Genomic DNA, 25,095 nt, shown 5'->3' with positions numbered 1-25,095 from the left:
CAAGGAAACTGAGCCAAATTTATAAAAATATGAACCACTCCCCAACTAATAAATGATCAAACAATATAAACAGGCACTTTTCAGAAGGCACTGTAACCATCAAAGTTCTCCAGAGGCAGTATTTCCTCATTTAAAATTTATTTATTAATTTACCAGTCAAGTCATCCTAACCTGGTTAGTTGATTCTCTACAATTTGGGCGGGATAAAAATAAAAAGAGGGATTTATCTTTCTCTGGCATAGATTTATCTACCACTTGTGATCTCACTATTCAGTAGCAGAAGCACCACCATCACCCACCAAACCGCACCTCCCCCCACCTGCCACAACATCCCAGGAACTCTTGATTGGCAACTATCCACTTAAGAGGTAGATTTAGAGACCTCAACTCCTCTCTCAATATTTCATCACAAGAGGAGTGTGTTTTTGCTTTAAACCTGAAAAAAGCCAACATGGTCTGTCACATGGCTAAACCACTGTACTTTAATTCAGTTCAATGTGGATGCTAGAGCTTGCAGACTCCCCTTAATCTTTCATGTGGGGTCTGGGGGTTACCATGGATAGCCAGCCCTACCATTAAACTTTTTATCCTTAAGATAGGCAAAAGATCCCAAATCATGTTGATAGACTGGAGTTAGAATCTGGGAGTTCCTTAAGCTTAGAATTTGATGTTCTTGGGGGAATAAAAGGGAAATAATTTCACAAAAATATCATAATATGATATTAATTTTCCATAATATCAAAATTTTAATACTCATAATAAAATATTCTTTCAGTATTGATTACAGAAATACAAAATAAACAACTCTGAGGTATTATTTTACACCTCATAGACTGGTTAGCATGACAAAAAAAAGGAAAATGATGATACTGGAGGATATGTGGGGGCAAAGGTGCACTGTTGGTTCTCATGAATTAGTTAAACCATTCTGGAGAACAATTTGGAATTATTCCCAAAAGGCTATAAAACTACCCAGAGATACTGCTACTGGGCCTATTTCCCAAAGTGATCATAGAAAAAGGAGGACATATGTATCCAAAAATATCTATTGTGACTATTTTTATTTTTTGTGGCAAAGAACTAGAAATTGCTTAGGGAAATGACAAAACAAATTATAGTTTATTATTATGATGGAATACTGTTGTTCTTCAAGAAATGATGTGGAAGTTGGTATCAAAAAATCTGAAAAGATTTATCTGAATTGATGCAAAATGAAATGAGTAGAACAATGAGAATACTGAATATAGTAACAACAATATTATAATTATCAACTCTGAAAGACTTAGCTATTAGAATCAATATAGTGATCTAAGGCAATTGCGAAGAAATTACAAAGAAAATGTCTCTGCAGAGAGAGAAAGAATTGATGGATAATGATTGCAGATTGAAGCAAATCTTTTTTCGCTTTATTTTTCTTCTTTTTTGTAACCGCTTAATATGTAAATGTTTTGTATGACTTCATATGTATAATTTGATATATTGACCAACTTATTGATTGGTAGGGGAAAGGCTAGCCATGAGGAAATTGTAAATTAAATTTAAAAATATTAATCATAAAGAGTAATTATTTAAAATAATAAAAAATAAAAATTCATGGTTTTAATGGAATGAATGAATTAAGAAAATGCCAATAGTGCACATAGAGTGTCTATTTATTCTTCCTCATTCTTGCCACATGACCAGCCCATCTTGTCTTTCAATCATACATTTGTTTGATGATATCTTTAACTCTGGTTGTTGCAATATAATGCTTGCTGCTCAAACTCAGCCAATGCTAGATAGTTCTTTAGAGAAAGTTACATTTTGTAGATGCAAAGAAAAAATAAAATATTTCTCATCCTTAATAACAATGGACTTTATATCCATGACTCATATACACAATAATAGAATCAATGTATGACAGTGCCACAAAATGGTAGAACCAGAAAAAGACTTGGAAATTTTATAGTCCAACTAGCCTATTTGATAGATGAGGAAACTAAATCCCACAGAAAGAAAGCGATTTATTCAAAGTCAATCAACTAATTAATACCAAAGGAAATAAATACTTTTTTTCACTAAACCTTCAACTTAGCATTTGAGGAAGGGAATAAGCAGAAGTGATTGTAGAAGAAAGATAGCAATAGAAGAGAACATAGATGAAGTGCTCAGTGAGTGATACACATAGATTCTCAAGTTGGAAAGGATCCTCTTTTTGTGGATTCAGGTTGACTTTTTTTTTTTTAATTTTAGTCTTTCTTTATCTGGCCCCTGGAAGATCTGAAGCTTCAGCAGTAGGCCAGTTGGTAGGAGTCCAGGGAAAATAGTAATTAAAACATCAAGGTTCAATTCATGGGAAACTGTTGATCCTGCCAGGGAAAGATGTAACTGTCAGAGAGCTGGCCCTCCTAGCTTTTATAACCATTTTGGTGTTGGGGAGGGGAGGCTGTTGTTAACACAATCACTCTCGTACTCAGCTCCATTTTACTTCTCTTATTCTCATATATAAAAGGCCCATTAACTCAGCCAGGTGCAGGGCTTGTATGCAGTTCTTATATTTTTAGCTATTTGAAGCAGAAAGAAATGGAAAGGAGGAGGAGGCCAACTGTGGTTAGAAGGCTCAGGATTGTACATGCCGAGGAGCATTCTGAGTCTCCAGTGGACATTTGTACTAGTCAAGCCATAGCATTTCACAATGGAAAGTGATACATGGCGGTGCTCCAGTTCCATCATATTCTTCCCCCAGATAACCTTCCTTCCCTGATGAAAAAAGACCGTGTGATAAGAACAGAAGAGAAAAATGTGCCCATGCAGAGAAAAACTTGCAAAACACAAAGGAAAATCTGGAGAGAATCTGAGGGCAGAACAAAAATGTGATGTGAAACCTGAAGTGCCGTGCATATAAAATGGAAGTTTTTAGACTGACTTTGCATACTGATGTGAAGTTTAGAGTTGAAAAAACATAGATATTTCTTTTAAGAAGTGAAGTTAGACTTCGTGAAAGGTACTAGATCAAGGGAAAAGAGACACTTTCCAAGAGCAGTCTTTGCAAAATCTAATAGAGCTCTGGTGCAAACAGGTGGACATGTTTGTCCACGTGACTTTCTTAAAAGTATAGTTGCAAAGTTCAGAGGTGTCATATCTAGATAGCTCTAGAACCTGGATGATTCTTCTCTAAGGGATGCTGCAATTTGAACCTTTATGGGAGTAAGAGAAGGACCATGGCTGAATGCTTGCTCCTTTCCTCAACTATCTGCAAGAAAAGGATAAAGCAACAACTATAATGGATAATGGATAACAACTATTATCAGCAATGCAAAGATCCAGGAAGTTCTAAGGAACTCATGATGAAAAAGAATATCCACTGCCATAGAAAGAACTGATGGAGTCTGAATGCAGATTGAAACATGCCATTCTTTACTTTATTTCCTCCATGAATTTTTTGCTAGTGTCAATGATATGTATCTTCTTCATAACATGTTCAACATGGAAATAGATATTTCACATATTTATAACATATTATCTGCTGTCTTGGGGAAAGGGGAGAGGAGTGAGAAGGAGGGATCAAACATGGATCACACAATGTCAGAAAACAATGATTTCAAATTATATATGTCTAGTCTGGGAAAAAAATGAAAAGGGTAAGGGAAGATTAAATTAATCCGAACCCTTCAAATATATCTGGTGTAAAAGTACCCTTTATGGAGTTCAGAGGGAAAGCAACTTTCTGGTCACTCTTTCTTTTTTTATTTCTTCAATGATTATGTGATTCTTGTTGTCTCCCTCCCATCTTTCCTTCCCCCTCCCAGAGATGATGATTTTTTTTTTTTTACATTCTAAAACAAAGTACTAAAGTAAAGCAAATTAATAAAGGAGACCAGGACTGAGAGCAGTATGACATAATGCCATGATCTGAAGGGCTCAAAATCCTCAAGAAACTAAGAGAATAAAGGAGAAATGACAGTGATTGGGCAGAGGGAATTTCTTTCCACTTCTTCCTTCCCCTTGCATACATCTGTATTCCATGAGTGAAAAGCTACTTAGAAACAGTCAAAGGACCCTGAGAGAAACTGGACAAAAATTGGAAAAAGAATAGGCTATGGGAATTGCATTTTCACTGTATTCACACAAGCCTTTGTGTCATTCTGTTAAGAATAACCAAGATCCATATCTTGAAAGCTCTTAGCTGCTATAGTGGTCGGGCACTGAAATTGTAGTAAAAAAATGCCTTGATCTCAAGTCTTGCCTCAGACACTTAGTAGCTTTGTGACTATAGGCACATTATTTATCCAATTAATAAAACCCGGTATTCATGGAGTTGGTTTAGGGATCAAATGAAATGGTTTGTCAACTTTAAAGTATCATATGCATATTAGCAATGATTATTAGATGTAAAGATTCTAAATTATTTTGCATAGCCCCAAATATCCTTTAGGAACTCTGTGGTATTATTTACTTTGTTAGTTTATGGAGAAGTGGCTATAAGGGGTACAGTTGGGCAAAATGAAGGGTACCTTTCCTAGGATTTCTGGAGTCAGAGTGCTCTTTATACTATCTGGTTTCATGTCAAGGAAAATCTGCAGGTTATTTTAAAGTGTCTATGGAAAGAGTAAGGGACACAATAAAATTACATGCATATAAATTTACATTCCGGTAGGGAAATGACTATTATTCTAGGGCTCAGGGAAATATAGGAAAGTTCAAGAGAAAATAAAGGTTCTATTAGTAGTATAGGGGATCAGAGCTAATCTGACTACATAACTCTATTCTAATTATATTGCCTGGACTGATGAAATGCATAGCAACTAGAGAAAGGCAGAGAAAAGGAAAATAATGTTGTCTACTTTCTTTGCTTCTGTAAAAACCATTCTTACAAAGTAAAAAAGTAGTAGTAGGAATGTGACCGGAAGGTAATATGACATCAGGAGAGGGGCATCATGGTGATAGCATCCCGGACCTGGTGAGAGAATAGACTCATTTGACCCTTGAAACTTTTCTATATTTCTCTGAGTCTTGGTTTGAGACACTTAGAATAATAGTCATTCACTGAAGAGAATGACAAAGAGAGGATCACATATGAAAATTGTGGGTACAGCCAAAGCAGTATGAAGGGGAAATTCTATATTTCTAAATGCTTACATCAATAAAATAGAGAAAATTAGAGAAAATAGAGACCAATGAATTGGGCATATAATTAAAAAAAAACTATAAAGAGAATAAATTAAAAGTTCCTAGGTAGGGGGAGGTTGAGTAGCTCAGTGGATTGAGAGCCAGGTCTAGAGACAGGAAGTCCTAGGTTCAAATGTGGCCTCAGACACTGCCCAGCTGTGTGACCCTGGGCAAGTCACTTGTCCCCCATTGCCTAGCCCCTCCCACTTTTCTGCCTTGGAACCAATACACAGTATTAATTCCAAGATGGAAGCTAAGGGTTTAAAAAAAAAAGTTCCTAGGTAAAGACTAAATTGGAAATCCTGAAAATCAAAGGAGAAATTAATAAAATTGAAATTAAGAGGTCTATTAAACTAATAAATAAGAATAGGAGTTGGTTTTATGAAACAATCAAAAAGTAGATTGGATAGTTTAATATGATTTAAAAAAGAAATTAGAAAATCAAATTACCAGTATTAAAAAATAAAAAGGGTGTATTCACCAAAAATGAAGAGGAAATAAAGACAATCATTAGAAGGTACTGTGGAAAAGAGGGAAAGCATGCAGCAAGACAAGAAGCAATGGCTGGAGGTTGATCAGCTGTCAATCACAGGAAGATTCTATTCAGAATGTTACCAGGAAACAGTTGAAGGCAAGAGCCAAATGCTGACTGATTTCTGGGTTTCTTGGCTGATGGTGGTGACTTTGAAGGAAGAAGTTGGGTTCATCTCTGGGACTTGGGATGATCAAGTTGAAGGTGGCTTGGCTGATTTGAAGACAGAAGAAGAAAGACAATAGTCCATATATCTCTCTCTGACTTGCTCTGTTTCATGATAGTGACTGAATTGCCATTTCTCTCAATATCCTCCAACCTAAGACTCACTGTAGATAATAGAAAAACCTCCAACCCTCTTACCTCCATTCTCTACCTTTTCTTGTCTTCCCCAATAAACCACTTACTTGAGATAAAATATAATAAAGACTCTATCATTTGAAACATCATAGCTCACCCTGAGTGACTTAGAAGGAGGATGAAGAATAAGGGGGGAGGGGAAGAAGAGAGAGGCTGAAGAAAGACTAGAAGAGGGAGGAAGGGAGATATGGAGGGAGAAGGGTAGACAAAAAAGATAACTACCTGATCCAGTAGTTATCACTTACCCATCAAATATACCCCCTCCAATATTATCTATTACAGTACTTTGACCAATCATATGGCAATAAATATGATAATACAAGTGAAATGGATGAATATTAAAATTATAAATATTTTACAGATCAATAAAAGGGAAAAATAAAATATTTAAATAATCCTATATCAGAAAAAAAAATTGAATGAAGCAGCAATGTACTCCCTAAGAAAAAATCCCCAGGGCCAGATAGATTCACAAGTGAATTCTATCAAATATTTAAAGAATAATTAATCAGAATATTCTATAAACTATTTGGGAAAATAGGCAAAAAGGGAGACCTATCAAATTCTTTTTTTGACACAAATATGATGTTAATATGTAAGCCAAAAGGAACAAAAACAGAAAGAATATTATAAGTCATTTACCTTAATGAATATAGAGGCAAAAATTTTCAATAAAATACTAACTAGCAAAAAGACTTCAGAAATATATCATGACAATCATTCACTATGACCAGGTGGGATTTATACCAGGAATGCAGTACTGATTTAATATTAGGAATACTGTCATCATAATTTACCACATCAGTAACAAAACTTACAGATTATCTCAATAGATATAGAAAAAGTCTTGATCAAAATACAACACTCATTTCTCTTAAAACCTAGTTAGGAATAAATGGGCCTTTCCTTAACATGAGAAGCAGTATCAATCTAAAAACATCAACAAGTATCATCTGCAGTGGGGATAAGTTACCTGCCTTCACAGTGAGATCAGAGGTGAAGCAAGGATGCCAATTATTAGCATAATTGTTTAATTTTGTACTAGAAATGCTAGCATTAGCAATTAGAGAAGAAAAAGATACTTTAGTAGGCAATGAGGAAACTGAACTATCACTTTTGAGATAATATGATGGCATACTTAATGAATCCTAGAGAATCAGCTAAAAAACGAGTTGAAATAGTTTATGTTTTTAGCAAAGTTACAGGATACAAAACATAACCATAAAAGTCATCAGTATTTCTACATATTACAAACAATGTCCAGGAGCAAGAGATAAAAGGAGAAATTTCATTTAAAATAACTCTAGTCAATATCAAATACCTTGGAATCTATTTGCCAAGACAAACACAATAATTATATCAACACAATTGCAAAACATTTTTCACACAAAGAAAATCAGATCTAAATAAATGGGAAAATATTACATGTTCATGGGTAGGCCAAGTTAACCTAATAAAAATGACATTTCCATATGAATTAATTCACTTATTCAGTGCCCCAAAAATCAAACTACAAAAAACCATTTCATAGGACTAGAAAAAAATAATAGCAAAATTCATCTGGAAGAACAAAAGGTCAAAAATGTCAAGGAAATTAATTTTAAAAAACTGTTAAGAAATTGGCTTACCAATACCAGATTTCAAACTTATTATAAAGCAGTAACATCAAAATCTGATACTATAGACAATTTTTAGATGTAGAAAACAAAACTATCAATAATCATGTGAAAAAGTGTTATAAATCCCTCCTAATTAGAGAAATGCAAATCAAAACAACTCTGAGGTACCACCTCACACCTAACATATTGACTAATCTGAAAATAAAGGACAATAATAAATAATGGAGATGATGTAGAAAAATTGGGACACTAATGTTTTGCTGGTTGAGTTGTGAATTAATCCAACCATTTTAGAAGGCAATTTGGAATTATACCCAAAGGGAATTAAAAGAATGCATGCCCTTTGATCCAGCAATACCACTACTGGGTTTGTATCCCAAAGAGGTAATAATGACAAATGTTTGTACAAAAATATTCATAATCATGCTCTTTGTGGTGGCAAAAATTGGGAAATGAGGGGGTACCTCTCAATTGGGGAATGGCTAAACAAATTGTGGTATATGATTTTGATAGAATACTATTATGCTGGAAGGAATAATGAACTGGAGGATTTCTATAAGAACTGGAAGAACCTCAATGAACTGATGCAGAGTGAAATGAGCAGAACCAGGAGAACACTGTACACAGTGAAACATTGTGGAACTATCCAATGTAATGGACTTTACTACTAGTAGCAATGCAATGATCAAGGGCAATTCCAAGTGACTTAGGATAAAGAATACTATCCACATCAAAAAAAAAAAAAGAACTGTGGGAGTAGAAATACAGAAGAAAAACATGACATCATTTGTTTATATGAGTATATGAATAGCTGAGGTTTTGGTTTTAAAGAATTGCTCTATTGCAAAAATGAACAATACAGAAATAGATATCAATTGATAACATTTGTATAAACCTATGGAATTGCTTGTTGGCCGCTTGTACGAAACTATTTATAGCATTACTTTGATGGTGACAAAGAATTTGAAATTGAGAGGATATCCATAAATTGGGAAATGGCTGGGCAAATTGTTGTAGATGATAGTGATGGAATGCTATTGTGCTATAAGAAAAGAGCAGGATAATTTCAGAAAAAAATGAAAAGATCTATATGAAGTGATGCAGAGTGAAATAAGCAGACCCAACAGAATATTGTACCCAGAAACAACAAAATTTTATGATGATCAACTGTGAAAGACTTAGCTACTCTCAGAAATTCAATTGTATGGGACAATTCTAAAGGACTTTTTTTTTTTAATTTGGAAAATTTAATTTAATTAATTAATTTAGAATATTTTCCCATGGCTACAAGATTCATGTTCTTTCCCTTCCCTCTCCACCATGCTCCTCCCATAGCCGACACTCAATTCCACTGGGTTTTACATGTGTCATTAATCAAGTCCTATCTACATATTATTGATATTTCTACTAGGGTAATTTCTTAAAGTCTACATTCCCAATAATATCCCCATCAAACCATTTGACCAAGCAGTCCTTTTTCTTCTGTGTTTCTTTTTTTTTTAATTTTTTTAAAACCCTTACCTTCTGTCTTAGAGTCAATACTGTGTATTGACTCCAAGGCAGAAGAGTAGTAAGGGCTAGGCAATGGGGGTCAAGTGACTTGCCCAGGGTCACAGCTGGGAAGTGTCTGAGGCCAGATTTGAACCTAGGACCTCCCATCTCTAGGCCTGACTCTCAATCCACTGAGCCACCCAGCTGCTCCACCCCCCTTTCTTCTGTTTTTCTGAAGGAATTTTAACAAAGAATGCTATCCACCTCCAGAAAAAGAACTGGTGGAACTGGAATGCAAATTAAAGTATACTATTTTTCACATTAATTTTTTTACTCTTTTATTTTGGGGGTTTGCTTTTTAAATGAGTATTTTATTACAATAATGACCAATTTGGAAATATAGTTTGCATGATAATACATGTATAAGACATTTCAAATTGCTAACCATCACCAGGAGTAGGGAAGGGAAGGAAGGAGATAATTTAGATTTTATACTTTCAGAAAACATGTTGAAACTTTTTATTATACCTAATTGGAGAAAAAAAAATCTTTAAGGCTAATCAGGTCAAGATGATGATATAGAGGCAGCAAAAGTTCAGACCTCTGAAAACCCTTCCTCACTGATTAAAAACAAAATGCTTCTAGGGGACTGAAAATGAAATCTAACAACAAGCCAGAGGTAAGGAACCCCGCTAGACTCAACTTAAAAGGTATCCCCCCCAAAGAAAAGCCTGAATTTCAGAACACTCCAATTTAAGGGGAAGGAAGAAGGAACATCCCAGGACCCCTCCACCACCTACAGTACTGAGCCTCCAGTGGTGGCTGAAAGCTCTGAGACAGCAAGGGCACTAGTCCAGAAGGAGTACCTTGTGAGCACAGCTGTGCCTGGCTCAGGGCTTTGAACACAGGCAGCAAAGAGGCAGTTGGAGGAGAAGCTCAGAGAAGGCAGCCCAGTTCCAGCTGAGACACTCCATACCGCCTCCCCCTTTCCTGAGGTTTTTGCCTTAGGGCATATCCAGGTCTGCAAGACCAAACCCACCCTGGCTTAATCTTATCAATAGGGAAAATAAGAAGACTTCAGAGGTGTAAACCTTAAAATTTCTTAGACTTATAAATGCTGGAAATTTCACCATTGGGAAATTTCATACTTGGAAAATTTCTTACTGATAGTCTATTGGAATGTGAACCCCATTGGCATGGGAGGTTCCTTCTCTTCCCTTCTTAAGATTTCTTTAGGACAGAAACCTTTTGCTGAACAATGGAAAGAGCTTTGACCTATGCTTAAGCACAGAACAGGAATTTCTTTGAGTCATGATTGATTTTAGAATTGATACAATAGAGATACTTGGAATGACAGAACCAGGTCTTGGAAAATACAATTTCCACCCCACTCAGTCCTAACAGGATTTAGGAAGGGCTGCAGCATAGATCAAAATTTAATTATTCCAATCTCTACCCTACTCAGGGTAACAGGATTTAGGAAGGGCTGTAGCAAAAGATCAAGATTTAATTATTTGAGAATATGACCTCCAACAGACATGTGCAAAGCCAGAGACCTCTGGGCGGTCCTGGGTTAAGCTAGAGCCACCATTGGCACAGGGAAAATGATGGACAGTGATTGGTAGATGTGAGAACTGAGGGGAGGGAACTTGGATCGTTTCCTTAAAGAGAGAGGGGTCTGAGGACTGAAGGGGGGTTGGAGAGTTTTGGCTCTGAGTGGTTGGAGAGGTGCTCTGAGAAGCTTGCTCTGAAGGAAGCTGAAGGTGGGGGCCTCTGAGACTGTTTCTCCATTTTGGTCACGTGAGTAATAGGGATTGATCTCTTTTCTTTGCCTCAGCTATCTAAGGGCTTGGGCCTTTTGGCCCAGCCTAAACAGAAGGGGTATTTAAGCCCTATTCCCTTCTCTCCCCTTTCTCTCTCCCTCTCTCTCTCTATCTCTAATTCCTTTCTTCCTCCTGTTTGTAATTAAACTCTATAAAAGGTTGACTGCTGACTTGAGTTTTCATTTAGGAATTACATAGCTGAATTCCTTGGCGACCTTAAATTAATATATATCAGTCTTTTAAAGTGATTTCCTTGTCACAGAGGGCAGGCAAGCTCAAACTCCAACACCCCTCTTCCACTGACTCCACTGAGAGCCTGCTGACTAAACTCCAAGGCCTAAGGCTTCAATTACTACAGAACATCTTAATAACAATGTGGGAAGCCCAGCTCCTTTTCAGCTTCTGCTGACAGCTGGGGAAGATCTGGCATCAGAACTCAACCTGACCAATCAACAGAGCAGAGAAGAAGCCCCTTCAGGACAGAATAGCCCAAACCCACAGATCCAGCACATAATGAGAGGAGCAAGACTACAGGCAACTACAAGCGTGAAAGAAGGGGAAAATATGAGCAAACAACAAAAAAAGAAAATAAATTACAATCCACAGCTTCTATCCAGGCAAAGAACAAAGAGCAAATGAAACAGAGCAGGATCAAGGAACACTAAGGAAAAAACACAGAAATCCCAACGAATTGGACACAGGCTTTGGAAGAAATAAAAATAGAATCCAAAACACAATTAATAGAGGCTGAAGACAACTGGGAAAAGAACTTAAAAATAAGTCATTTGGAAACAGAGGCTCTTGAACTAAAATGATAAAATAGTGTCTTGAAAACTAAAATTAACCAGCTTGAAAATGAGGCAAAGGAGATGAAAGATGACATCCAAAGAAAATCAGACCAGAAGAGAAGGATGACCAAAAAGCCAGTGATGAAATTCAATCTTTAAAAACTAGAATACAACAACTAGAAGCAAATGATTTAGAAACATTATACAAAGATATGGATACACTGTGGTACAATCGAATGTAATGGACTTCTCCATTTGTGATAATGCAGTGATCCTGAACAACTTGGAAGAGTCTACAAAAAAGAACACTATCTACATTCAGAGGAAGAACTGTGGGAGTAGAAACATAGAAGAAAAACAACTGCTTGATCACATGAGTCAAGGGGATATGGTTGGGGATGTAGGGCCTAAAGGAACATCCTAGTGCAAACACCAACATGGAAATGGGTTCTGATCAAGGCACATCTAAAACCTAGTGGAATTGTATGTTGGCTATGGGAAGGGTTGGGTGAAGGGGAGGGACAGAATATGATTGTTGTAACAAAGGAATAATGTTCTAAATTGACTAATTAAATAAGATTTTAAAAAATAAAATAAAAATAAATCTTTCAAAAAGAATAATATCAAAAAGGCTAAAGTTCAAAATAAATGGAGACTTACAAAGAAATCTGAGGATATTGTCTGTGGACTGGAAAAAAATGGAAATGGACATTGATTCTTAATGGCATTGTCAATATGAATCAACAGCCATATGTTAGGTAAACAACCTCTTGGGGCCTTAGCCTTATTAAGTGAAGAACATTAGTCCAGGAGCTAATATTCAACATATTTGAATAATATGTGAACATGGTAAGCCCTTGGGAAGTTCAAATAACTAGATCAACTATGACTTTAGGTCTTGATGTGGTTGATGTCCTATTGATAATGACTTCTGAAAACTGAAGGAGAGGAGGAGGAGCAGGAGGAGGACTAAATAGAATGCTTCAGATTGAGTCCAAGCATTCAGTCAATCAATAAACCTCTTTACTTTTGACATTTCATGCACTATGCTCAGTGCTAGTAGTGATTAAGATAAAAATGTAGCAGGGCAAAATCTTTCAGTTTTAATAGTACCACAGTCATAGTCATAAACTTGTCCTCAAGAATGGAAAAAGGAATGCAATTAAAACAAATGTTTTTCAGAGAAAAAGAGCAACAGAGAGAGGTAGACAAAAACACAGAAAGAGACAGAAAGGGATACGGATGAACAAAAAGGGACAGAAATAGGAAGAAAGAGGTGAAATGGGAAACAGAGATATAGCCAGAAGAGACAGAAAGAGGATAATCAAGGGAAAGGAGGTGGGGGGGGGGGGGGGGAGACAGAGACAGAGACAAAGAGAGGCAGAAAGACAGACAGGGAGAGAGAGTAATAAGAGTAATGGACTGGTTGCATGATTGAATCCCAAGTGTCATTATTAATGGTTTGAGATCAATTGGAAAGGGGGTCACTAATGTAGTGTCCCATAAATCTTTTTTTTGACCTTTTATTTTGCTTCTTAATAATATATTGGATAAAGACCCAAATGGCATGGTTATCAAATCTGAAAACCTGGGGAAGTGGGGGAACACAAACAATGGTTCAGTAACAAAATAAGAATGCAACATGACCTTGACAGTCTAGAATACTGCGAGGAAGCTTAAAGAATGAACTTTAAGATGGAATCCTAGTCATTGTGGTTGATTTTATGGAGAGGAATCAGAGGAAAGGACTTCTTTCAGAGAAGAGACAGCATGTTAATGATGATAAAAATAAACCTTTATTTTGATGTGCTTTAATTTATTCAAGTGAAGGCATATAGCTTCACTGGCAAAAGCTGAGGACCTAAGTTAGGTGGCAAACATGCATTCCAGGTCACAGTCATCAGAGAGACTAGGAGATGACAAGATCTCTGGAGGAAAAGGATAAGTAGGCATCTGGACTTTGGCTCAGATGGTTTTTAGACAGTGGCAGCAAGAAGAAAGAGTACAATAATTCAGTAAAAGATGCCTTTCTCATTCAGGATCCAGATTATACTGTGGGTTTTTTTTTTTTTTATCATTTCCCTTAGTTTAGGAAAAGACCAGTTAGTTTGTTAAACACAATGGGGTTGTTCAGGGATATAAATTAGGGCTCCAGAATTTATTGGGTAGTTTAGGGTCTTTAGCAGATACTACTAATTGGTTTCTTATCTTTGAAAAGTGGATTGTTTGGGAGTCTGAAGACTAAGTTCTATTCCCTCCTTTGTCATTTGGCTGTATGACCCTAGGCAAATTATTTAACTTCTCTAAACCTAGGTTTCTTCATCTGAATGTTGAGTAGGGAGAGCAGACTAAATAACATCCATGATCTCTGCCAACTTTAATCTCTAGTTCTAAGACACAGAAAGGAAGGTATCCTCTGGTAATACTGTTGTTGTCTGGCATGAAATATTCTAGATGGAGGGTGTTCGAGAAAAGGAGCAAGAGTGAAGGAAAAGAAGAGGAAACATGTATAAAGCGTATATAGATGATGGCCAGAAAAAACAGGGATGACGACTGGACCTGAGATTTCATCTTTATAGGGACCTGATTGAAGAAATATAGTCTGCTAATTTTCGCTAAAATTTAGTCATGTTGAATTGCCCAGACTGGAGCAATGAAAGGTTAAGTAACTTGTCCAATGTCACACAGACCATATGGGTCAGAGATTACTAAAGAAAAGGCTGATTTTATTTCTAATGAGAGAATTATAGCAATGCCTCACTGAGAATGTCTGGGGGTGGCAATGGATTAAGTTCCTGGCCTTGAGTTCAAATCTGGTATCAGACTGTATAACTCCTGGGCAAGTCAATTAACCCTGTTTGCCTCAATTTCCTTATCTTTAAAATGAGCTAGAAGAGAAAATGGCAAACCATTCTAGTATCTTTGCCAATAAAACCCCAAATGGGATGAGGAGGACTTGGACTTGATAGAAGTGACTGAAAAATAATGTCTCCTTCATTAATAAAGAGCTCATTAATTTGGGTAGATCATTTGAACATAGGGTGGACTGGTATGTACTTTCAGGCGCGAGAAATGGATTAAGAAGCAAATTAAAGAGAGTGGAAACAAACCAGTAAGAAACCATTTCATGAAGGAGGTTTAAGTTATTTATCAGAACAAGCTTTTTCAAACACTTTGGAGAATCCACTTCATATCATTCCATTTCATCTTAATTAATGACTGCTTTTCACTCCTTAATTAGATACATTCACCAACTAACACACTTTGAGCTTCTGTTAGGTTAGTTTAAATTGTTGCATATGAACTTGAATGTGAGCTTCATCCCTAAAATGCAATTTCTTTGAAAGGAAAAACAAACAGATATGCATATGCATGCATGCATATTAAAAAAAGACTCTGTCTTTTTAAAAAAATAATTAATTAATTTAGAATGTTTTTCCATGGTTACAAGATTCATGTTCTTTCCCTCCTCTCCTCCCCCACTACCATTGCCAATGAGCAATTCCACTGGGTTTTACATGTGTCATTGATCCAGACCTATTTCCATATTATTAATATTTGTAATAGAGTGATTGTTTAGAGTTATGGGCTCTGTCTTGATGTGTAGAGGGTTGTGGAAAAGGAGAGAGTGTTCTTTGATAGGGTACAAAGTCAAAATAGTAGGGTGAAATAATACAATTCCTTTTCTTTATAACATATCCCTCCATTCATTCCTTTAGTGTGTCTTTCACACAAATCAGAATAAATTAATGGAACTCAATCATATAGAAATATGGTTTGAGAGGTGATTCATTGGATTCTCAACCTGGAATCAGGAAGAAATGAATTCAAATGCCAATTCTGGCCACTGGTCTTACTAGCTCTGCATTCATGGGTAAGTCTCATAGCATCTCCGAATCTCAGTTTTATCATTTGTAAAGTAGGAATCATATTGGTCTCTAGCACTAAATAAAATGTTAAAGCACTATATTGTCATCTTCATTACCTATTCAATGTTTCTATACACCAGGAGCTACCTGGAATGTAGTCATCTGTGTCATAAATACTTACTTCTTCCATCTTTTTACCAGAATTAAATATTTTAATCAACTGGGCTTCTGATAGTAAATTTTAATAAATTTTAAGGTACTTTTTAAAAAACCCTTACCTTCAGTCTTTGATTCAATACTATGTATTGCCTCCAAGACAGAAGAACAGTGAGAGTTAGGTAATGGGGATTAAGTGATTTACCCAGGGCCATGCAGCAAGGAAGTTATCAGAGACCAGATTTAAACTAGGACTCCCCCAGTCTGGACCTGGCTCTGAATTCACTGAGCCACTTACCTAGTCCAGGCTCAGGTACTACTGTTAAAGACTACAAGATATCATCATCAATATTAAGCCAGAGAGAAAATTGGAAAACAGTATGGGAGAGATTAGGTCTGGATCAACATCTCACACCCTACACCAAGATAAATTCAGAATGAGTGAATGACTTCAATGAATATAAAGAAGGAAACTATAAGTAAATTAAGTGAATACAGAATAGTATACATGTCAGATCTTTGGGAAAGGAAAGATTTTTAAGACCAAGCAAGAGTTAGAAAAATTATAAAATATAAAATGAATAATTTTGATTACATTAAATACAAAACCAAAGCAATCAAAATTAGAAGGGAAGCAACAAACTGGGGAAAATATTCATAACAAAAACCTCTGACAAAGGTCTAATTATTCAAATATATGAGGAGCTAAATCAATTGTAGAAAAAAACCAAACCATTCTCCAATTGATAAATTGACAAGGGACATGAATAGGCAATTTTCAGATAAAGAAATCAAAACTATCAATAAGCATGTGAAAAAGTGTTCTAAAAGTCTTATAATTAATTATAGAAATGCAAATCAAAACTACTCTGAGGTCCCACCTCAAAATGACTATACACATTCAGAGGAAGAACTGTAGGAGTAGAACCACAGAAGAAAAACAACTCCTTGATCACATGGGTTGATGGGGATATGATTGGGAATATAGACTCTAAATGATCACCCTAGTGAAATTATCAATAATATGGAAAAAGATCTTGATCAATGACACATGTAAAACCCAGTGGAATTGCACATTGGCAATGGGAGGGGGATGGGAGGAAGGGAAGAAAAGAACATGAATCTTATAACCATAGAAAAATCTCCTAAATTAATTAATTAAATAAAATTTTCCAAATTAAAAAAAATATTAAGCCAATGAAGATTTCTGTAACATAAAAGATAGGATAGTACATAGCAAATGCCCCATCAGCAGAAGACTATCAACTTCAATACCAGAAGACAGCACTTCCTAATGGATGGAGGCTGACATTTTATCCCTACTATCAGAGGGTCTTCCCAGTAATTGAAGTCAAAGAATCAGTGATTCCCTGTCAGTTCATTTTTGGTTGGCACTGCTGAGTATTCTTAATTATTTATTCATGCTGAAAGGATTGCTATTCTGACTCAGAAATCTACCTTTAAAGTGCAGTGGAACTCTAATAACTCTGCACTGTCATTTCAGCTCAGGTAAAGAAACATACCTCATTGTCAAGGTGGTCCTTTGTATCACAGCAAAAGGATGCTGCGGTGGATTAACCCACTGGACTAGACTGCACTGTTGAATTTCAATAGGAAAATCTGTGCCTGGCCCTATTTTCCAATGGGACTCCCTGCTACCCTTGAAACCAAGAGGATTGGAAGGTAAAGACATAACAAGCTCTTATCACTGGAGCATGTCAAATCAGAGAATCTTCATTTTGATTTCTCCTTTTATGCTGTGCATGTGACACCCACACAGTGTATTTTAGAATAACAAACTGAGCCTCATTCTCATTTCAATTCTCTTGCCTTTCCAGTTAATTGACTTTAGGTCTTGGCAATATTGAATGATGTTGTTTATTGAGAGCTCATTTGAGATTTTGATTACAATATTTTGTCTTATGTCCTTTTTTTCCCATCTCACATTTGTACCTATTAGAGATAGTAGCGAGCTGAAGTCGGTGTAGCATCTCACAGAGTGGTTTACGTGCAACATATATGACCATGACAAATCATTCTCACAACCATCTGAGGCAAAGAATGTGAAGACTGTCATCTCCATTTTGTAGATGAAGAAGCAGAGTTTGAGGGTTTAATTGACTCATCTTTAGGTTCTCAAGATATAGCATAAAATGTAGTCCATAGCACTTGCTTAATAAATGTTTGTTTACTAACTCACTAACTCATCAAAGTTCAAACAGTAATTAGTGGTTAAATCTGGGCTCAAGAAGAGTCTAGTTCCCCCACCCACATAATAAGCCACCTTCCTTAATCAATAAAGGTAACAGATTTGATTGAACTTCAGATCAAATGGAAATATAACACTTCTTTTCAAAGATATGAGTATGATTTTTAGCTTTTGGAATGTAGAAAATTCAGGACCATGCTGAGTTTATGAGTCTTGGACCTTTCAAGGTGGATTTAAGTTTCCAAAGGTCTTAAAATCATTCCAAAATATACCTGACAAGGAAGGTAGATGGTCAAATTAGGGAATCCTGTAAAGGAAAAAGAAAATTGTAAACATAAAATGAGGTCTGCTTTCTGGTATGGTTTGTAATCTGACTCTGAAGACACCCTCCAAGGATGGGTCATTCAAATGTATTAAGCAATGGAATCTACATACATATGCATCATTGCATCTTCTACCAAGGTGACCCTTTTGAAGGGGAGAGTTCTAAGTAAGTTACCTAAAAGCAAGAACTTTCATTTTTATATCTGTATCCCCAGGACCTAGAAGAATGTTTGCCCCACCAGAAGTGCTTTTTAATACTTGTTGAATAGTTGAAGGAGTCATTTTAATGCACAAATTCTAAGCTATTTGTTATTTCATCCCACCTTCAATTCTAAAGTTTCTCTTCCCTTTCATTACTTTAAAAATTATTTTTCTCGCCCATTCTATCTGAATGACTTTGGGTAGGCTGCTTCATTTCTTTGGTACTATGAAATAACCTTTTTTTTATTTTTTGCATTATGGATTTCTTTGGCAGTCTGGTTAAGGCTATAGGTTTTATATGTAAAGTGCATAGAATTGCAAAGAAAAACAATTGATTGAAATATAGTTATCACAATATTTTTAAAATTTAAATTAAATTTAATTTTAAAAAATTTAAATCATTAACTCCCTAAAACATATTGAGCAATCACTTAAGGGTCCATGGACTCCAGGATAAGAATCCTTGGAATAAATGGACTCAATTTTCCTTTTGCTATAATCTGAGAGCTATGATTTGCCTCTTCACCTTCCCACTTTTTCATAATAGCTATTGTATAATTGAAAATCTGTTACCCTAAAAAAGAACTACATTTCTCCAGAGCCCACTGACTTCCTGTCATTACCTACTTCCTGTAGACAGGATAAATTCAGTGGTCTTTCTGGCTCTTGCTCTTTTGCTTGATGTCATAAGCATGGTGGTGGTAAGGGTTATTTAATTATTTAATTAAGGCTAATTAGCCATGGGCACATGGTCTTTATTTTTGTATTCCTTTATTTCTAATGATAATTAATAAATCTTTTAAAATACAATATTCTATTATTTGAGATTAATTTTAACTTTTACACTATGAGGCAGAAAAACTATGGAGTCCACTGCCATTCCATTAGTTATTAGACCTCAAACCTTGGGTTAAAGTGAAAGTCATTTTGTTATAGTACCTTGGTAGTTTATAATTATGCTTTTAACCTAGAAAGAATTCAATTAATTCATTGTTTTACCCACAACATTGCCCCTCAATACAGATTGAATTTTAAGTGGTTATGAGCAAACTCTTTTAATTTCTCAAAAGAAGAAGCCCTAATGTTTGTTTGTGACTCTTCAAGTGTGACATGTGTCAACATGGAAATATAGAGATCCCCAATTTATTTAGTTTGAGTGTAGAAACCCCAGGTTTTGACCTTGTCTCAGGAGAGGTTTCCCCCTGAGGGAAGGTCCCTCTTCACCAGACAGTGAACTTCCTGGTAGTTTGGGTGGGAACAGCTAATCCCATCCAATATTGAACATCCCTTGTGTCCCAATGGTTTCTTCCCCCTAGGCTAAAGTCCATGACCAAGGTGACCCAGCCCTAGGCTGAGTCTTTCCCTTTTGTGTCCATTGTGGGGCCCCAGCCCCTCACTATTATTCCTGTCTGGAACTCTTCATTTTCCTTTCTCACCATTGTAAGGTCAATCAACTGTCCCTCTAATCCTAAAGCCCCCAGGTCACCTAGAGTGGTATATAGGTTCCCCAAGTTCTTTTGTTCCTCGGAGTCCATCCTGAGTCGGTGGCACTCCCAGGGGCTGGTGACCAGGGCGTCTTGACTCCTGTGCAGTCTTGGAAATCAGCTGTGTTGTCGTCGTAGTAGTAGTGCTAACCCCTTTTCCCTTGATTAAAGAGTGATTTTGACTATTTAATAGTTCTGTGTTTTTTCTAGTTGACACATGAAATAAAATGACAGTTTTCTTACAACCCTGATATTTCCTGACTCTTGAGTTTATGTATTAATAGACCTTAATAGATAAAAATTTTCAAGGAGGCTGGTTGTGTCACACTATGCGCCATTTTGAGTGTTACAAAGTCATTTTTTTTTTTGGCCAGAATGAGAAGCAAACATTGCTAAGACAGGTAGTCAGTCTTCTAAAAGAGGAAGAATTACATGCAAACTTAAATCCCAAAGGAGATTTATGCCCATCTTCTCACAGTGGCCCTGGACAGAGCCCCAGGGCACTCCATAGACAGAAAAGAAATTTCCAAGACAAAAAAGAGAGAGAAGCAAAATCTGCCTTAAGATATAGACAGCAAGTTCCCATTGATGTCTGGGGGGAAGAACTGTGCCTTGGGTCTGTCATAAAAGATTTATTCTCATTTGAATTCTACACCATCTCTACAATAGGAGTGTGTCTGATTGTGTGTGTGTGTTTTTTTTTCTTGATAGATAACACTGTAAATCAGGTTCTCTGGAAAAGCTATAATTTTAGTTATTTACTAGATATTTGAACTTCTGTATGGATTTAGTCATCACTTCTGAAATTCATCTAATTATCATTGATTGACATGATTGATGGGGCCCTGTTGGTTCATTTAGGCTGTGCAAAAATGTGTCATTTCTCTGGTCTTTATGGGCCTATTGGTATTTCTTGTAGCAAGGTCTATAGGATATAGCTTTTTAAAATTGCTTCAGAAATAGCAATTTCTGGTGTTTATGACATTAGAGTGAGCGAGAGAGATTAGACTACACTTTTTCATTTAAGACCAATAAACACACATTTGCAAAGGACATGATGGAAAAAGGAGTCATATTCATAAATGATTAGTGTCCTTCCCAAGTGAAATTAAAATTCTATTGACTAAACTGGATAATGTAAAGAACAACTGACATAGAGGCCTTGGGACTCCCTGCCATTCACAGTATTTTGAAATTGCTGTGTTCTGCATTTCAGTTCATCATTCTATCCTTTGGGTGTGGTTTAAAAGAACATTAGATTGTAATAGATTATAAATTGTATGGAGAAAGGAATTGCATTGAGGATTTTTCCTGTTCTGTAAAAAGGTGTATCTGTGAGTGAATTCTATCTTCCCTTGAGATCTATAATGGGGAAAGGGCTTTACATAATTGGGGAAAGGGGTAATTAATGAGGAACAATTACAGTGAATTGTTGAATAATCTGCTTGTCTCATTTTGAGACTCTAACCTGACAGGGGACTGGTCTTAGGCCAAGGGTAGGATACAATGTCAATATAGTAATAATACAAATTAACATATGTTCAATTCATTTATTTTTCTGATGGCAAATTCAGTACAAAATTTCAATTTCAGAGCTTAACAATTATAAATGCTCGTATCCATTTAGTCAATCAAGAATCAAACCTCAGTCTAAGCCACTGCATTTTCACACTGAAACAAAAAAGTATGAGTTATGAAAATAAAATGTTCTTGGGCTTCTTCACCTTAAGGAAATAATGAATGATGTTAAACTATCTTGCACACTGAAAATCAAAAATTTCAAAGTCAGTATTTTGTATTGCTGGTTTTATTAACTTTTTACAATGCGACTATAATTGAAAACTCTAAGAAAAATCTAGGGTAGAAGTGAGTGTGTTAAGATGACTGTAGCTCTTTACTCATTCATGATTGCATACAAAAGCCAGTATTACAATGAAGAATATTCATTGCCTCCCTTCCCCCCTCCCCCCCAATTAAGAGGTTTTGACACTGAACATCACCTCTTGGATGATGCTCATTAACCTCCCAAACTTCTCTATTGTAATGGTGCCTTCTTTCTTGAGGTGGACCAAAGTCCACCAGTTCTATCTGATCCATTTCTTCAGAGTCCTCAACTTCCTTTCTTTTAGGCAATGACTTTTCTAACAAAGATAGCTTATTTGATGAAAGAAGGCCATTCTCTGGGAAGTTTACTTTAAATTTAATTATGAGAACTCCTTTCTTGTAGGGTTAATGATGAATGGATATGCCTTCATCCAGCACACATTTGATATCTCCATGCCTGGCAGTCAGACCAGGATGGGATATAATGTCTATAAGTCTACTATAAAGAGTTGATATTGGTTTCTGAAAGCCACGCAACACTTCAACCAACTGGATGTCCATGCACATGAAAATGTTCTTATCTTATTGTGTAAAATATAGGACTGTCTTTCTGATCCAAAACAGTGATAATCTCTCTTGGCTAAAGCTCTGGTTCCTGATCACCTTCACCATGGAATGTTCTCTTCTACCCATCTTTCATGTCTTTGTCAATATGAACATCCAGAATTTTTTTTCTTTAAATTTCCCTTCCATTACAGCTTTTACATCTATCTTTAGGGCTGATTTTTCCCCCATGCCCTTGGCATTCCATGCACTGGTTGAACTTGCTGACCTTTTGAGGTCATATTTAATGAATTCTTATTTGCATTTCAGTACCTCTTCAACTGGGACTGCATTCTACAGCTCTTTCATATCAATTTATCCTTCACATTTATCACATGATCACATTAATCCATTCTTGTTGCACCATTATATAGATCTTCCAAAGTCACCAACAATTGATGACCAACATTTTTATCTCAATGTTCCCTTTGCATTCTTCCACTTCCTCCAGAAAACATTTCCAAGAAACCTTTGGGGGAACCAAAGCCATTACCAGAACCATCCTCTTTGATGGCTTGTTCTTCACTTTTGTCATATAAGTTGCTTTTCTTTGTATCAGAAAGTACTTTGTTACCTTGAAAAATCTGTTTGAACTTTTCTCCTTCATTTGGAATCTTACGTCTGGTAATATTTCAAGTCTAGTTTTCTAGGTGCATTTTTAGTTCTTCCTAGAAGGCATTGGGTTTTACCTTGAAACTGTCATAATCAATTGTTCCTTTCACCATTTTCTATAGTCAGGTATTGAAATGCCCACATCTAGGGTGCAATGAAAAGAGAGCATCCAGGAGTCTCTTGGAATGTTGGGGAAGCAAGTGGAAGAAAGAGAAGAGGGCAGGGGAGTGGGAGGAGAAGGTCTTATGCACACAGTTGGGTAGCAACAGCTGCTACCTTCCACTTCTCATCAAGTTTGTAGGGAAATTCCTGTGAATTTGGAGTGTTAAGGACTATGTTCAAATTCCATTTCTTTTCTTCACTACCTGAGTGAACTGGAGGGAGGGAATTAGCCTCTCAGGAATGAAGTGACCTCATTTGTAAAATAAAAGTGTTGGACAAACTTTTAAGTCCCTCCAGCTTTAACTATATCCTCCTATGACTTCATCTGAAACAGAGACTCTTATCAGCTGAAGAAATCCGGGAAGAAATGGTAGCAAGTAAACTGAGTGCTGAAGAATGACTTTGTGAGGAGCTGTAGATAGAAAACAGGGATGAAGTGAATTCTAGTTATGAGAAACAGTGGATGGGGCAAAGTGAGGTTTTGAGACATTAATGTAAGGCATGTGAATATTAAAGAGCTCCACTTAAATAGTACCATTGGGCAATTAGGCAGCAAAAAGTGTTAAAAGATAAAACTGGGATAGGCAATTTGGAACTGGATGGAAGGAAGCTCAAATATCAGCTAAGGAGTTTGAAATGTATCTATAGGAATAACTAGATAACACAGTAGATAGAGCGTGAATGAATCTGGGCTCAGACACTTCCTGGCTGGGTGACCTGGGCAAGACACTTTTTAACTCTGCTTACTGGCCTCTTCACTCTCTTCTGTTTTAGAACTGATACTTACAGAAGGAAAGGTTTGGGGAGAAAAAAAGAAGAAAAAGAAAGAAAAGAAAAGAAAAGAAAAGAAAAGAAAAGAAAAGAAAAGAAAAGAAAAGAAAAGAAAAGAAAAGAAAAGAAAAGAAAAGAAAAGAAAGAAAGAAAAGGAAAGGAAAGAAAGAAAAGGAAAGGAAAGAAAAGGAAAAAGAGAAGAGAAGAGAAGAGAAGAGAAGAGAAGAAAAGGAAAGGAAAGGAAAGGAAAGGAAAGGAAAGGAAAGGAAAGGAAAGGAAAGGAAAGGAAAGGAAAGGAAAGGAAAGGAAAGGAAAGGAAAGGAAAGGAAAGGAAAGGAAAGGAAAGGAAAGGAAAGGAAAGGAAAGGAAAGGAAAGGAAAGGAAAAAAGAAAAGAGAAGAGAAGAAAAGAGAAGAAAAGAGAAGAGAAGAGAAGAGACAAGAAGAAAAGAGAAGAAAAGAAGTGCATCTGAAGGCAATTCCTCTCAAGCTATTTGCTTTGAGCATGTATTTGTAGGCATATTGATATGTTTTTTACTTTATTAAGTGCCTGATCAATGCTAATTTACAGAACTTGAGATTATTCTCTAACTTCATTTTTATTACATTTTACTTCATGTCAATGTTCTTTATGAAACTGCAAATGATTATCTGTTTTAGCCTCTCATGCCATAGGATTTGGGCTAACATAACTTACAGAACAATGGCATTTCAGAGACATCAAATTTCTTTAGAAATCATATCGATGCCTTGTTTTAGAGATGAGAAAATGGGGAAATTTGAACAGTTAATTGACATCCCAAAGCCATATAAGCTGATTAGGAGCAGAGCTGGGACCACAAACCAGCTCTTTGAACTATTAGTTCTGGGCTCTTTTCCCCCTACCAGGCTGTTTCTTTCCTCTTTGAAATGAAATTTATGACTACCATTCTAGGAAATGACCTGCTTAAATCTCTAACACTGCTACAGGGACTCCAAGTCCCCACCTCCAAGTCTGGTACCAAATATGCTTTTGCAGAGCCTGTTCTTGTGGCTGACCATGATCTATTGTGGTGAGATTAGTACATTCAGGCTGCTTTTGACCCCAGGATTTTCCTGTGATACAGCCATGGGCATAGCCT

General features: G+C 36.3%; 1 pseudogene; it reads right to left on the bottom strand.

Moving 5' to 3' along the window:
- Positions 1 to 20,490: 20,490 nt before the first annotated feature.
- On the bottom strand, positions 20,491 to 23,976 carry LOC130455362 (dnaJ homolog subfamily A member 1-like; annotated as a pseudogene).
- Positions 23,977 to 25,095: the final 1,119 nt, after the last annotated feature.

This window comes from Monodelphis domestica, chromosome 7, assembly GCF_027887165.1.
Source record: "Monodelphis domestica isolate mMonDom1 chromosome 7, mMonDom1.pri, whole genome shotgun sequence".
In the NCBI taxonomy this organism is placed as follows: domain Eukaryota; kingdom Metazoa; phylum Chordata; class Mammalia; order Didelphimorphia; family Didelphidae; genus Monodelphis; species Monodelphis domestica.
The sequence above is the reverse complement of the archived record's forward strand: the minus strand, read 5'-3'. Positions and strand labels throughout refer to the sequence as shown.